Source organism: Mauremys mutica, chromosome 4, assembly GCF_020497125.1.
Source record: "Mauremys mutica isolate MM-2020 ecotype Southern chromosome 4, ASM2049712v1, whole genome shotgun sequence".
Taxonomy (NCBI): Eukaryota; Metazoa; Chordata; order Testudines; family Geoemydidae; genus Mauremys; species Mauremys mutica.
The window spans coordinates 16,190,967-16,207,294 of record NC_059075.1 but is presented as its reverse complement, the minus strand read 5'-3'; the positions used below and the strand labels follow the sequence as shown (position 1 = coordinate 16,207,294).

General features: G+C 42.4%; 1 long non-coding RNA gene across 2 annotated transcripts in view; it reads right to left on the bottom strand.

The window, feature by feature from the left end:
* Positions 1-2,478: 2,478 nt before the first annotated feature.
* Positions 2,479-16,328, bottom strand: part of LOC123370106 — a 28,327-nt gene continuing 14,477 nt past the window's right edge. For both annotated transcript variants that reach the window (XR_006579275.1, XR_006579274.1), the window contains 2 exons: positions 9,793-9,895; positions 2,479-2,508 (listed from right to left, as the gene is read on the bottom strand). This is a non-coding gene — a long non-coding RNA (uncharacterized LOC123370106). The remainder of the gene's footprint in view (positions 2,509-9,792; positions 9,896-16,328) is intronic.

The following is a 16,328-nucleotide window of genomic DNA, read 5'->3' as shown; positions in this document are numbered from 1 at the left end:
CCTTGCCACGACTTAGCCACCAAATGTTGCTGTGCAGTGGAATGTTATTATAAGCACTGTCCATCTTTTCTAGCAGTGCTTGAAACTGTTTGTGAGTCAAAGCAGATTGAGCAACAAGGACATTCACAATTTGCACCACTGTATTCATCACATTATTAAGCTTTGAATTAGAAATTTTAGCACACAGGTTTTCTTGATGGATGATACTGTGAAATTTGACTGTCGGGCAGCCAATTTGATCTTCAAGTAACTTTACAAATCCCTTCTGTTTTCCAGTCATGGCAGGAGCACCATCTGTTTCACACAAGATATTTTTCTGATGTCAACTGCTCCTTCTTCAAAATGATTTACAAATGTTTCCACTATATCTTCCCTCTTTGTTGTGCAATGTTGGGGTTTTAGGCAACAAAGTACCTCTTGGATTTCATCGGAAGCACAGTATCTTGCAACAACTGCCAAACATGGAACGTCGTTTATATCCACGCTCTCAACTGCAACGCTAAACACTGCTGTGTCCTTTAATGCAGTCGTCTGCTTTTCCTTAATGTTTTCTGCCATTTCGCTTACGCGTCTCTCAACTGTTCTGGCAGAGACAGACAGTTCTTTTATTCTAGATACAATCGAATCTTTATTTGGCAAATCATTGAACAAAACCTCCGAACTGCTGAGAAAAACTTCTTTTATATATTCCCCATCTGTAAATGGCTTTCCATTTTTTGCAATGCACTGTGCAATCCTGTAACTTCCTTCTGTGGCTTGATTGTTACTTACACTTAAGCATTTAATAACACTGCTTTGCTTCTCATATCCTGTTACTGCCTTTTTGATTGATTCAGTCTTGTCTGCTTCGTCAAGAAAGGTTTTCTCGTGCTTCGTTTGAAAATGTTGTCGAACACTTGATGTGCGATAAACACTTTCACAACAGAAAGCACAAACAGCACGGTCCTTCTTTTGAATAAGTCCAAATGTGTCTGTCCAAGAAGGCTGAAATGAACGGACATCTAACTTTGCTTTCTTAGGAGCTGACATTTTGTCAAATGTACCCCTCAACTTACAGTGGGAAAAAAAATCGCGACAGATGCAGTGCACTGTTCCACGTGATGTAATAGTGATGCAAGCAGCAAATCAGGACTTAAAAATATCCCAGTACAGTGGTGCTGGAACAATTTTTAAGGTGGGGGTGGGCAACAGCTGGGGGTGGCTGCAGAACCCTGGGCTGGCGGCCAGGATCCTAGAATGGCAGCAGAGCCCCCGGGACCAGTGGCCAGCACCCGGGGCTGGCAGTGGTCTGAGCGAGGCCAGTGCACAGGATCCCGGGTGGCCGGGTGCTGGCGTCCGGGACCTCAGGCTAGTAGCAGAGCCCCGGGACCAGTGGCCAGGACCTGGGGCCAGCAGCAGGCTGAGCAGGGCCGGCGTCCAGGACCCCGGGTGGCACGGGGCTGGCATCTGGGACCCCAGGCCGGCAGCAGAGCCCCCAGGCTGGCGGCCAGGACCTGGGCAGTGTGAGTGCCACTCAAAATCATCTCATGTGCTGCCTTTGGCATGCATGCCATAGGTTGCTGACCTCTGCACTATATCCTCAGCTGGCGTAATTCATGGCCCCGTGAATTTTTTGTAGATTAGCCTGGATTTGTCAGCAGTTAGAAATAAACATCATGGGCCACACATTTTTAAAGCAGAGGCAAAGCTCTGCATATTAATCCATCAACGGTACATGCATGTTGTGGACCAGGAGCGAAATTATAACGTGAATTACCAATATCATCATTTTCTCATTTAGTATATTTTCAAAAGCATGGCTTGAATTTTAGAAGTGCTATGCAATCAGAACTCCATATGAAATCAATGGGAGCTATAAATGAAAATTACCTCTGAAAATTAGGCTTTTGCCTTTTAACCCGCTCTTAGGATTTTTATATACATTTTATTGTTTTTACTCCATTGCATTTTATTTATCTCATGACAATATTTCTGTTATTTGTCTCTCAGTTGTTGATTTTATTTTTATAAATATTATGTTAGATTCTCTTTTATACATTCCTTTACTCCCCATTGTTTATTATTGTTATTTAGACAGTGGCAGTATTCCAAATGTGCTCGGGGTTCTCCAAACATCTGAGGTCCCATTTCTTGCCCTTAAGAGTCTATAGTGTAAAAAGACAAAGACAGACAAAAGTTGTGGAAAACCGACATGACATACAAGTAAGGTGAGCAGAGTGATCATAAGAACGAGTATTTTAGTTTGTTTAGTTTAAATAACTATTTCCCCTATATAATTCAGCCATTTTATCATCTTCTCACACAAGTCCCAGGTTCATTTCCTGTGTCCCATGCCCTTTCCCCTAACATTCAACTTCCTCTCTACATATAGATTAGCAGTTCATTTATGAGGTAAAATAATAATTAATAATAATAATAATAAGAGAAGGTTACTCACCTTGCGCAGTAACTGAGGTTCTTTGAAATGAGTGTCCCTGTGGGTGTTCCACTCCAGGCGTTGGTGCATCTCTGTGGAGCACACACAGGGACATCTCTCAAAGAAGAATAAAAAATACGAGATGAATTACTCTGATAATTTCTTGTAAGGATTACTAAGAAAATGGGAATATAGGAGGGATTTAAATGAGGAGAGGTTGGTGGCATTGTAGACTAGCCCAAGCAGGGTGTTCCATGTGTAGGGTGTGGCATAGGAAGGAGCCCTGAAGACAGTTGTGCCTGAACCAGGCAAATGGTGTAAGTCTTACATATCATTAGCTTTTATCTTTCCATTTTGTCTGAACCAGGCAAATGGTGTAACTCTTACATATCATTAGCTTTTATCTTTCCTAATTTTTATAGTATATCTCTGATTATTATAGATACTGTGTTACAGTGACATCGTCTTCCCCAAATCCACTAGTGTTAATTCAAAACTGAAGGGATCCAATGAAGATGGAGACAGACATCTGGATTTTTGGCACACCTCAATTTGCCTTTTAAAATATTTAACTTGAGCCCATGTGTTCTTATTAAAGAAATTAATGTGCGAATATTGGTAATTTATGGTGAATCCTAGAGACTCTAGAATTCTGATCAGAAGATTTCTCTTCTTCTCCTCTGATAGTATTCTTCATCAACCAACCATCTCATGAGTACCCAGCTCTGCAGTGCCACTACACTGCAATCGTAGATACATATTTTAGGTGGGTGTGACATTCCCCAGGGTACAATCTGGACTTTTGAACAGCTCAATTCTCAATTGTCCCTACAATTCTCCAACTTGGGGTTCTTTTTATGTTGCTTTGCTGTGAGAGCAGCCACTCCTGACTTGTTCACACACAGCCTCTCATGATATGAGTTCCCTAGCCACCAGGGGCGGCTCTACAAATTTGGCCGCCCCAAGCAGTCATGCCCGGGAGGCGCCCCCGAGCCGCGGGAGCAGCGGACCTCCCGCAGGCATGACTGCTGAGGGTCCGCTGGTCGCGCGGCTCGGCTGGACCTCCTGCAGCTGCGGGCGGTTCGCTGGTCCGGCGGCTCCGGTTGAGCTGCCGCAGGCATGCCTGCGGGAGGTCCAGCCGAGCCGCGGGACCAGCGAACCGTCCACAGTCATGCCTGCGGGAGGTCCACTGGAGCCGCCGGCCGAGCGTCCCCTCCGCAGTCATGCCTGCGGCAGGTCCGCTGCTCCCGGGGCTCCGGTGGACCTCCCGCAGGCATGACTGCGGCAGGTCCGCCGGCCCAGCCTACCGCCCCCCCGGGAAAGGGCCGCCCCAGGCGGGTGCTTGCCCCGCTGGGCTCTGGAGCCGGCCCTGCTAGCCACTCCTGAATTTTATTGCAGGGTGACACCAGCAAATTTGCAGTCCCAGACTTGTCCGCAGAAATGTGCATCTTGGATTGCCCAGCAACCTCCTGTACAATACAGTGCTTATAGAAAGTTTGTCATTTAATTAACAGAAAATGATATGTACAAACCCTGTTATCTCAAATAAAAGTTCCCAAACACTTCAATCCAAATACACACTGGTTTAATTAAAACAATAGAACAGGTTTATTACCTACAGAAAAATAGATGTAAGTGATTACAAGCAATGATGCATAAAAGTCAGAATTGGTTACAAAGAAATAAAAGGGAAAGGGAAACTAATTTCTAATTTAACAAGCTAAGTGAATTTAAAAGCAGAAGGTTTCTCTCACCAAATGCTTACAGCAGTCTGGCTGGATTCCTTCAGCCAGGACCACTCCCCCAGTTCACTGATGCTTCTTTTATCTTTCAAACGTTGTTGATGACGTGAGTAGAGATGAGGGGAGAGAGGTGATTTGTGTCCTCTGTTCCTCATTTTTATATCTTTTCCTCCTCTTTGAGAATCATTTCCAGCGGGGGTTCAGGCAACAGCCATTCTGTTTACACGGGAACCCTCTGCCTTTTCCATTGTCAAGATGTAAATTTCTCACTCACACCCTTTTTCCTGCCAAATAATGGCTGCTTACCCAGATGATAGTCCATTTGATTGTGTTGACACCTGGATGAGGCATCAGTTTACCTTTTGTCTCTGAGGAACTGGTCTGGACTGCTTCCTCACATTTGGAATATGCCTTAGTAACATCATACAGAAGAATCTTATACTTTACATACAGTGTTACCACACATGTTTTACCAGGACAATAATGATCAGTGAATTATGAGTTTTCAAATGATTCCTCACAATGCACAGTTTTGTAAAAGTGGTGAACATAAGAGTACAGTCTTTCACAGTGGGCCCAATTCTGCTTACTGGCTAGATGGTATAACTAGACAGGCATCCTTCCCCATAAAATGCCAAATTTGGCTCAGCACAGAACATCATGGGAATGCATTAATGCATATAATGGCCTCTACACTGTCCAAGTGACAGCATGAGAACTAACCTAACAATTCTACTTACAGATCTGCACTATATGTCTCAGAAATATGGACTAAATAAAGTATTTCTGAGCCTCTGCATGTTTCATCTGTCATCTCCAGATCAAATCTTCCACATGTGTGATGGGAAGATATGCAAAAAGATGTAGGGAATAGGCTAATGTTATTAATTTTTCCTATACTATCGTCTGAACTGTTCATTCTAGGAGTGAATATCAACCTTTGCTGGAATACTTAAACTTTAGAGCCTTCTCAAATGTACCCAGTAAGGAGCTAAATGTATTTTACCATCCTTCAGCTAAGTTAGAGATCCAGATGCAAAATTTAACAAGTGAGGGACATCCTACAGATTTGTAACACTCCTCAGAAGATTTTGGATCTATAATCCAATTATTCTAATTGCTAATACAGTTAAGGTCAAACAACCTCAATCTTATACTAGAATGAGAAATTAGAAGTATTAGGCTATGGACATACTCTTGCCATTGACAATTCACTCACACCTATTATATTTCTATGGATTTTGTTTTCCACACAAAGCCCTCAGGATTACAAGGTACAGGGAATAATTTAACAACGTTATAAGGGATAAGCAAAAACATATAGTTTAGAAAGATTTAAAAATTAAATAGCTGACCTGGAAAACTAGATATTAAACGAACACTGATATACTGAAGTATTTACAAGGCAATTGTCCAGTTAAGCTCACATAAATCATGTCCTAGTAACACAGATGTAATGGGTCTAAATTCTCCTTTCACGCTAGGGTAAATCAGAAGTAACTCAGCTGAAGTCAGTGGAATTAGAACAGTGTAAAATTAGTATGAAAAGAGAATTAGGTCAAATGTGCATAGTTTAAAATATAGTAACAATTTTTGCTAAAAATGTAGCTTTTAGCAAGAGGCAGGTCAAACCAATATCAAGAGATGTGGTAAGGCATGGTATTACAACACTGTATTGCCACAAAGACAAGAATTGTGGCATCTGTGGCACTTTGCTAAATTTTTGCTCATGTGCAAACTTAAAAGGCCTGTTTTTTTCTGTTTTCTAGCAGTTCATACCAACCCCCAAACTAGTATTTCACTGATGATGTGACACTATTTATTACACTAAATCTCAGCACCAAGATAAAAAGCTAACAGCTTTATTGAATATATTACTAGAGGTCTGCTTAAAATGATCTTAAACTTCTGGAGCCTGATTTTCAGGTTTGAGTTGGCTCTTTTGTGCTGGTGGAGTGGCAAAAATGGTCAGATAGCCAGAGGATCTGGCTACCTGGGGAATCTACAGATCTCCACCAACCCACTCCTGAAATTCCTGGCATATGAGGTGTATTCAGGAGAAAGAGGATTTGATTATTCCTGACTGTAGGAATGGTACCTTTAGGATATAGTTTAAAGAAACCCTAAGACTGCTGTAATTCATGCCAAGCACTGAACTGCCCCCGCCCCCCAGCCTGCCTCCAAATCATGTTCATAGAAGATTAGGGTTGGAAGGGACCTCAGAAGGTCATCTAGTCCAACCCCCTGCTCAGAGCAGGACCAATCCCCAGATTTTTACCCCAGTTTCCCAAATGGCCCCCTCCAAGATTGAATTTACAATCCTGGGTTTAGCAGGCCAATGCTCAAACCACTGAGCTATCCCTCCCCCCCTGGTAAGGTGGCATAAAGTCTCCTGTGCCCCATCCTTCGGTCCTGTAGTGAGCACAACTAAAAAGATTCCACTGTTGGGATCCTAAAATATCCTATTCCGCATGTTCTGTTTTTGTTTTATTATTTTCAGCACCGTGTGCTAGTGAAACCTGTTTAGTGAAAAATCAAGTGTATTCAGGATTTGAATACTAACTTTCCTACCGCTTCTTCATAGATCAATACAGAAGGTGCAATCCTGATTCCTAAGGTCACTGAAGTCAATGGCAAAACGTCCATTGACTTCAACCAGGCCAAGGTCTCACTTAGAGTCCAAGCCGGTCTACCATCCTCAGTTTACACAGCTAAGAGTTTAGAAACTGTACATAAAAATATCCAGAAAGGAGGTTCCTTTCCCAGGGAAATCAGTGAACTGGTTTTGAGGATGAATTTCTAATAATAATAAAGAAAACATAATAGGGCATTGTATGCACCTGTTGTAAGACTGTACCTTGTATCACGATCAATATAAAAGAAAATTATATTTTCTTGATTACTCATTCAAGCAGGAAATGAGGTCTCTTACCTGCAAATTGAGATGTTTCCTAAGTAATTGGATAGCCTTTGTACATCTTCAATTTTTGATGTTATTGAGTAATTTATGGCATTTACTAAGATGTTTTAGCCTAATCATTTTTTGATAGGATAAAATACCACTATTACAAGATGGAACATTTTCCTGACAGAAGAAACCATTTAACAAAATAGATTCTGAATTACAATTACTGGTCAGTGATACATATACTGTACAGTACAGCTGCAAGAAATATTTAATATATCAACCCAGAACTAACTATACATATTATACAAAAATGTTTAATTGTAGTGGTTTTCTTTCTTCTTTTAACCTGAAAAAGGCTTTGGCAGAAATTACTTTAGTGCTACAAAACATTTTTGTAAAGACATATCTGCTGCAGAATTACAGAATTTTTAAAAAGTTCTAGATATGATTCTAAAACAGAACTGATTTAGGAGCATAGTTAATGAAATGGTAAACAAAAGTTAATGCAATATTGGTCTCCTTTGTGATGTGTTAGAAGAGAAAACTGGAAAATTTACTGTTCATGTGTCCTTGAAAGCATCTAAGCCAACATTTTTTAAAAGGTCCACTAATTTTGGTTGCTTTTAATTTTTAATTCTGAGACACCTAGGGCTAGATTTTCAGAGGTGTTGAGCACCTTGCATGAATTTTTCAAAGCATCTAAATAATGTAGAGACAGATTTTCAAAGGTATTTACGTGCCAAAGGAAGCAGATAAGTACCTAGTTGGATTTTCAAGAGCATCTGAGCAGGTTAGGCACCTAACTCCATAGAAGTTAGACACCTAACCCACTTAGGTGCTTCTGAAAATCCCACTTAGGTGCTTTTTAATTTTTTACCCCACATACCCTATTAACTATAGTTGGACCTGTGAGTGCTCCACACTTCTGAGAATCAGGCTTTAGCCTTCTTAGGTTTAGCACTCAAAATTAGTGAAGACTTGAAAATGTTGACCCTAACGTGTATTTTGTGGTGGTTAATTATGTGCTAGATTGTGCCTTTAAGTATAGTGTAAGGTGTGGCATATAACCACAACATCCCAGGAAGAGCCCAGGGATCTTTTCTCCCTCTTTTTACTAGAAGATAAATAATCCATTACACCCCCCGACAAGGTGTATAGAGGATTCCCTCCTCCACTTCTCCCCCAGCAGTAGCTTCAGTCAAGACTCTGCACACTCCTTGCTACCTCACTTATGGGCAGAATAGTGGCTTGCTCTTCCCCAGATACCTGGAGCAAAATTTTGTGGTGCGGGTGGGGTAGGGAAGGCCATAGGCCAGTTTGTATTTATGTGGAGGGGTCTTACTCCTCCTCGCTAGTAAGAAGCAAATCCAACTCCCTCACTTGCAGCTTGTGGTTCTACTATGCAAGGATGGGCTTGAGATCCAGCAGGTGGGCCACAAGCATAAAAGAGACAGTGTCTCTGCTCTCCCAGTTCTGGTGCACAGCATGGGAAGGTGGTCCCAGCACCCAGGAAGAGCAATTACAGGGTCACAGAGTCAAAGTCACAGAGTTTAGGGCCAGAAAGGCCTCCAGATCATCTAATCTGAGCTCCAGCCTATCAGAAGCAACTAAACACCAACCAGCCACTCCCAACCCAAGCCAACAACCAGAATTAGACCATGGTATAACAGTCCTCAGGAGACCTAAACTATTGTGTGCCACAGGCAAAGAGCAGGAGGGACCAAAAGGCATGTTCAGCTGGCTGCAACTCTGAGAAAGAGCATGTTTAGTAGTCTGTGGGTATGGCACATACACAGTCTCGCTGCTATGCCGAAGCTGGGAGGGAATGGAGAATGCTCAATGAGGGTGGAATCTTCGGAGAGTTTGGCCACACTAACAAACCTCTAAGGTTTGATCCTGCTCCCACTGACTTCAGTGGCAAAATTCTCACTGACTCACTGGGGCAAAATCAAGACCCTACTGGGCATGTTGAAACTAAAATTTTCAGAATCTTATACCTTGGCCAAATGTGGGAGGGTTTTCATAGGGATAACGACAGGCACATCCCTGATACTAGGGCAACCTCCCTGACAAAATTCAAGTTCCTTCTGTGACCATGCAGGCATGACAGCTTCCCAGTGAAATGGTTGTACACATGTTTAGCATGGGAAAAACAACATATTTTCCTCTAATGTTATTCTGAGAAATGGCTGGACCCTTTTTTGCTGAAGTGTTAAAAAAAAAAATTCAGCCTGAAAATTTCAGCATAGAAAACTTTCAGCCCAAATGGCTGAATTTTTTCAAAGTGATAAGCAACAGAACTCAGGGCCTTATAATGGAAAGTATTAGGCAACTTTAACACTAGGAGCAGCTACCACTCTGCCTATACTACTGCTTGAATTTATTTTTTCTTGATATTTGTACATAAGTACAACCAACAAGGTTCTCCGTTTGTGTTTGTTTGTTTTCACTCATGAGATGAAGCAAGCTTTTCTTTACATCAGCTGTTCACATACCTGCCAATGAGTTATTGTCAGAATATCATCCTCTTCAGGCAACACTGGGAACTTCTAAACAGTGGTGCAAGTAGAAATCATTTCTTGTCGGTACTGTACTTGTGGGAGGGACAAAAGGGCGGGGGGGGGGGAATGTGACCTTCCCATGTGACCCTCCATTTGACTCCTCCCTGCCCTGTCCCCAGCCCGGGGTCCCCACACTCTCCCTGTTCCCTCCAACACCCCCCTTACCTGTCTAAACAGATGCAGTTGTAAAATGATGCTTTGGGCCCCTGGTGCTAACTGTACTTCAAGGTGTCATTGAGAATCCAGCAGCATCTCCAATTGGAAACTTCTTAAATGAAAGAAGGATAGGAAGGACAATCACCCCACTTTCCCTTAACACACTATCAGTGCCTCCCTTATGTCCAAACTAAGCTTCTGCCAGCTTGCCTTTATCTAAGTATTGCTCTCCGCCAGGCACTAGGAAAGCAAAGATGCTGCGCCATCTGGGATTGATGGAAAAGAGGCATAGAACTGTGTGTGCCATGTACATCTTGACAGAACTACAGCCCAAATTGTTTTATTTTCCTCAGCATGACATACAGGAGGGGCAATCAAAATCAGCCTGGCAGAACATGCATGAGAACTGTCTTTGGACAGATAAGCAATTGATCAAAATCACATTCTCTGATCTCTTGGGGCCAAATCCTGTTCCCATTGAAATCAAAAGGAGTTTTGCTATTCAGTTCAATGGGAACAGGCTTTGACAGAGGAAATAACAAAACCACTCAAGCAAGAGCTATGTTGCTTATACCACAGGTATCAAAGGCTGCTGACTCATGAAAAAGTCAGCAGACATCTGATCTTTGTCCATTGCAAGGGAGAAATCAGCAATCAATGAGGCTAGAACAGTCTCTGTACCATATCCAACTCATAAGTCCATCTGCAAAGGATCAAGGAAATATTAAGGCTCCAGATTACCTTAAAGTGCTCATTCCCTTGGTTAGAATGCTCCCATTAGTATATGTTCATAGTCTAGAGGCTGGAACAGGAAAGAGGCTGGAGCAGGAAAGAAACAAAATGGAGATGTTTCCAGGCCAGGGCCTTTTAGCTTTTGCCAAGTGCCAAGTAAAGGGAAATCTGTTCTCCCTGTGAAAGATGGTGTTTGGAGTCACATGGGCAAGTTACATGTCCATCACCCCCACCCATATTCTAGTTAGAACATTCACAAAAAGTCCATTAAGTGTAGACAGTTGTTTTCCAGGGTCCATTGTGAGCTAAGTGTTCCTTAATGGGCCATTCAACTTGATTTGTCCCTTCATGTGCTGACTAAATACCTCGTGGGCATTACCACAGGAGCAAACATGTAGTAAACATAGCTAATATTCATAACTGCCATAACTAACAAGATGAATATACATGCATAGAAATAGCATAATCATAAGTACCAGTTATTTCACGTACATGACTATTCCCAAAAGAGATTCTGAAAAATCACACCACGTACCTATGTGCCAGCATGATGCCACACTGGAGTTTTGTTATCGTAACAACAGAGATGGAGCCAGAGACATGGCTCTGTTTAGCCTAAAAGGGCAAGGTTAATTTTTAGCTGTTCACTGCACCTTTAGTCAGTGAAGGCATACTGGCTGGCACACATTCAGATTAATGGGCTTCAGTGTTCCTTTGCCGTTAATTTTTTAATGTTCATAAACCTGCTATGTGCTGAAGTGGGCTAAAGCATAACACAGGTTTTCAGGTTTGCAAATCTGTGAACTTCTCCCTCTTTGAGATTTTATTATTATTATTTATTTATTTTGCTGGTCATAATGTGGGAGGGTATCCGCTCCGCCCTCTGCTCATGAGGTTATGTATATGTCTTGTAGCACTCTTCTGAACACCAGTTGGAAGGAATTTTTTTTTCAGTAAGTGTGGACTGATTCTTTTCTCTTAGAAGGCATGTAATTCTTTCAAGTACACACTGATTAACACAGAAAACAATTAGGACTGTTAAACTTTCTTCAAACTCCATAGAAAATTCAGTTCAGCTATATTTTCCAGTACAGTGATGAAATGGGTGTTTGTATATACAAACATCAACATGCTTAACTGCTCACTTTCCCCCAAGTATGTAGTATTTCAGTCTGTCTCATGTGTCTTCTGAAACTAATGACTTTTCAGATTTATAATAATTAAATAAAATAATGTGTATTACACTAGTGCCCAGGGAGCAACTAAGAACAAGGCCCCATTGGGTTAGATACTGTACAAAACACAGAGTAGTGGTAAGTCTCTGGCCTGAAGAGCTTCCAATCTAATAAACTAGACAGACACAGGATAAGGAAAGTGACTATAACATACAAGCACACTGAACAGTGTGATGGTACATGGTAGCAAATGTCCAGTGAGTGCCACAATTTTTTTGGGGAGGGATGGTGGATTGAGTTAGGGCTAAACTGACCAGAAAGACAAGGAACAGGGGAGGGCTGAGTGGGACACAGCAGGTGAGAAGAGGGAGGCAAGGAAGGAAGAGAAGATGAAGGACAGATATAGAATGACTCTGAGGGTATGTCTACTACACAACATTGTAAGCCTAGGGTTAGTGGGATTTGAGTCAGCTGACCTGTGTCAGGGAACTCTGGACTTGAGGTTAAGGATTTTCAGACCCATACTTGAATTTAGGGCTCTGTCATCCACACTGCAGTGCACAGACCCATAAGGAGCACATGAGAACAGAAACTGCATACTTAGCTCCTTTAATGGCTGTCTCAATAGAATGACTGCAGTTTGAGAAGGCTTTATACTGAACTACCTTCTAATCTGAGAATTGGGCGCTCTATCTCTAGGCTGAGTCACATTGGCAGGAAAATGCCCATGTGCACTTGTTCTGAGGATAATTAGGGCTGACAAACTATTAAAATGAAACTTTGCAATGTGTCGCAACCCTAAACTCATGCTCAAACATGGCGTCTGAATGGCCAATTGTCGGTCAAAAGGTCACATTGGTACCGTGTGCAACACCGTAGTGCAGCGTGCAATATTATAGTGCCGTGTGCCTATTCCCGAACCTTCTATCTGGTCAATTGTGGGTCAAGTTGGTGCCGTGTGCTACAATACCAGCGTGTTGTGTGCAAAAGAGTAGTATGCCGGGTGCAGCTCCTGTTGACGTAGAGGGCTCCAGCTCGGAACCTGGAGGATGAAGGAGCTAGGGACCAATTAGATGCTGGCACGAGTAAGAGTCTTCGAATAAAACTGTATCTCGCGCCAAAAACGGCAGGAGTGCCCGCATGTTAGCTGGAAGGCCTGATCACCCTTTCAGTCAGGGTCTCCTCCGGATTTTGCCGGCTCGTGTTGTGTCATGTTAGGATTACTTCCCCTCAATTCGTCATGCACTCTGTGTCTGTACTGCTGGTCAGCTGCGCCTGGAGTATGGTATGTGCATTTTAATTTCTGTAAACACTGTTTGCTTAGCCTCTTCCTTTTTTTTTCTTCTTCTTTCTCCCTTTTTTGGTGCAAAGTTGTGTATACAGTATAGGAGAATCAAATTGTTGTATTGATTACTGTTGTGGTTAGTTGGTGTATTTCACAACATTCGGTTAATGCGTGCACAGTTTACTCAGTTTGCGTGTCTATTTTGGATTTTAGTAAGCGGTTGATCATAGGTCGTTTAGTTCTTGTTGTTAGATGCAAATAGACTGTTTTCAAGTTGTGTGTGGTTTATCTTGACAGTATTTCTAGTTGATAGATTACCTCCCCTCGGCCCAAGTTGTAACTTATCCCTTGTTAATAAACGGCCACGTGGTTTGAAATTTCAATCTGTCACGTTTTGATTTTCCTCTCTCAATTAAATACTTACTCGAACCTGCATTTGTCTCGGACACAATGAAGGTGGGTTGTTTTTTTAAATTTATTTTTATCTGTTTGTTTTGAAGTTTGACAAATTACGTAGGTTTCAGAACACATACACACCCCAGCATGGCTGCTGCGCAGTGAAGTGTATCCTCAGGTGTGGGGTGCACTGTGCTCCAGCAATCTTCAGGGATCCCTTATCCCTTTCCCTGCCGCACTCCAGGGCAAGTTTTTGGGCCTGGCTCCCATTTGATGCCCTGACAGTGCATGCAGTCGGAGTGCCCCTGCACACACAGCCCCAGGCAGGAGGGGGGCTCGGGAGCAAGTGACAGAGAGGGCAGCAGGGACCAAGTGGCTGCCCTGCAGGGAGAGCAGGGCTTCTGGCTCATCACAGCCAGGGGAGGGATGACCCCCAACATCCTGGCAGCCAGAAGCCACATCCTGCCTGTCAGCTTTGCTCCCTGCTCCAGGCAAGCTGCATGTAGCAGCAAGATGGAGCCAGAGCAGGAGTTGCTGGCTCCATGAGACCAGCAGAGACACACACTCAGCTAGACAGCAATGGCTCTTCTGGCCACTGCGCTGGCTGCTTGCCACTGGGAACTCTGGGATATATCCAGAGGTTTTCCAGGACCCGACTCAAGCTAGGGCCACATGCACACAGGAAAGCAATAGGGCTTCTTGGACTCTAAGTCCCCTCTTAATATGGGCTTGGACTCTCCAGCCTTGCACAGTCCTGGGACCTTAGGTCTGAACCCAAGGTTAGCACAATTGGTGTGTGGATACAAGGGGGGTTAGGCTTGAGACCAGGCTTACATTGCTGTGTAGACATACCTTGAGTGAAGAGACTGTGGGAGAGGGCTTGGGAGGGTCTTGGAGCAATCAGCAGAGGAGAGAGACTGTCCAGTCAAAACTTTATTAGAAAATACTCTGATGACAACATCAGTGTCTGTGGTTCCCTGCTTAAACTGCTTCTGCAGCTGCTCCTCTGGCTCCAGTTTCTTTTTTAAATATATTAGGAACAAAAAAAATCCCGCCAATAGCTAGTACTAGACGGAAATAGTAGAATTATCAATAATAATGCAGAAAAGACAGAAGTGTTCAATCAATATTTCTGTCCTGTATTTGGGGGAAAATGATATAGTCTCATCATATGGAGATGATAACACTGTTTCCATTCCACTAGTATCTCAGGAGGATGTTAAACAGAGACTATTAAAGTTAGACATTTAGACATTTTTAAATCAGCATATCCAGATAACTTGCATTCAGGAGTTTTAAAGGAGTCGGCTGTGAAGCTTGCAGGACCATTCATGTTGATTTTCAATAAGTTTTGGAACGATAAGGTCTGAGGCCTTCTGCAGTAAAAACAGCAGCCATGAGTTAAGTTGCAAGAGTGACATCCTCATGTTCCATCTAAATTGCATAAAAACAATGTGATATCGGGCTGTTAAGGCGATCCTGTCCTACTAGTACCCACCATAACCAGATAAAGAAAGAGATCTTAAGATGTTTGATAACATTCTGTCTGGCAAGGAACCACTTAACAGTTGTGATGGTGAAATTATACTTCTCTCTTGTTTGGCCTTTATGGTCCCTACTTCTTTATTTTTATCCGTATCATCTCTGGCTGATTCTTTAATTGTTTCTGGCTGTTGCATAACCAATTTCACAAAATTTAAATCAACTAAGGTGGTGGGGTATGATTGGTTAAAGAATTGTTTCATAATGGTCTAGTATTGGTGAAAAATACTGTTTTGTAATATTTTAGTTTAAAATGATTGGTTAAGGTATGGCTGAGTAGAACCCAAGTTTTAACTACTGGTATATAAACTGGGGTCCAAAAGGAAGTTCTTTGGAACCTAATTCCAGGACAGTGTTACACACTTGACTCATATTTAGCTTTTGATCCACTATGGCCCTCATATCCCTTTTCCCCAGTACTCCATCATAGGCAGTCATTTCCCATTTTGTATGTGTGCAACTGATTGTTCCTTCCTAAATGGAGTACTTTGAATTTGTCCTTATTGAATTTCATCCTATTTACTTTAGACCATTTCTCCAGTTTGTCCAGATCATTTCGAATTTTAATCCTGTCCTCTAAAGCACTTGCAACCCCTCCCAGCTTGGTACTGTTCGCAAACTTTATAATGGTGCTCTCTATGCCATTATCTAAATCATTGATCAAGATATTGAACAAAAACAGACCCAGAACTGATCCCTGCAGGACCCCCCTCCATATGTCTTTCCAGCTTCACTGTGAATCACTGATAACTACGCTGGGGGAATGGTCTTCCAACCAGGTATGCACCCACCTTATAGTAGGTCCATATAGGCTGTATTTCCCTAGTTTGTTTATGAGAAGATCATGCGAGACAGTATGAAAGGCCTTGCTAAAGTCAAGATATACAGTTTCTATTATTTCCCCGCTTCCACAAAGCTTGTCACCCTATCAAAGAAGGTTGGTTTGACATGCTGACTGTTAATTATCACCTTATCTTTTAGGAGTTTACAAATAGATTGCTTAATTATTTACTCCATTATCTTTCTGGGTACTGAAGTTAAGCTGACTAGTTTGTAATTCCCTGGGTCATCCTTATTTTCCCTTTTATAGATTGGCACTATATTTCTGTCCTTGGACACAATGGATAAAAAGCATCTTGGGAGTTTGTGTCTGAAATATGGTTTACTCCACAAGGGGAAATCAGCACAGGATCTGAAAACCTCACCCATTAAGTGTTTTGAGCAAGGAGGAGGAGATTGAGGAGGGAGATAACGCAGGGTTGGGAAACCAGCCAGGCATTACTTCCCTGCAAGATATGGCTGCTTAAGTAGAGCTGACCAAACTACAGATCGGCAAAAACAAGTAGGCATACAAGCACTAGTTGCAGATGGCTGAGCTCAGAATGCAAAAGAAAGCCACCAAAGAAGCAGGACTA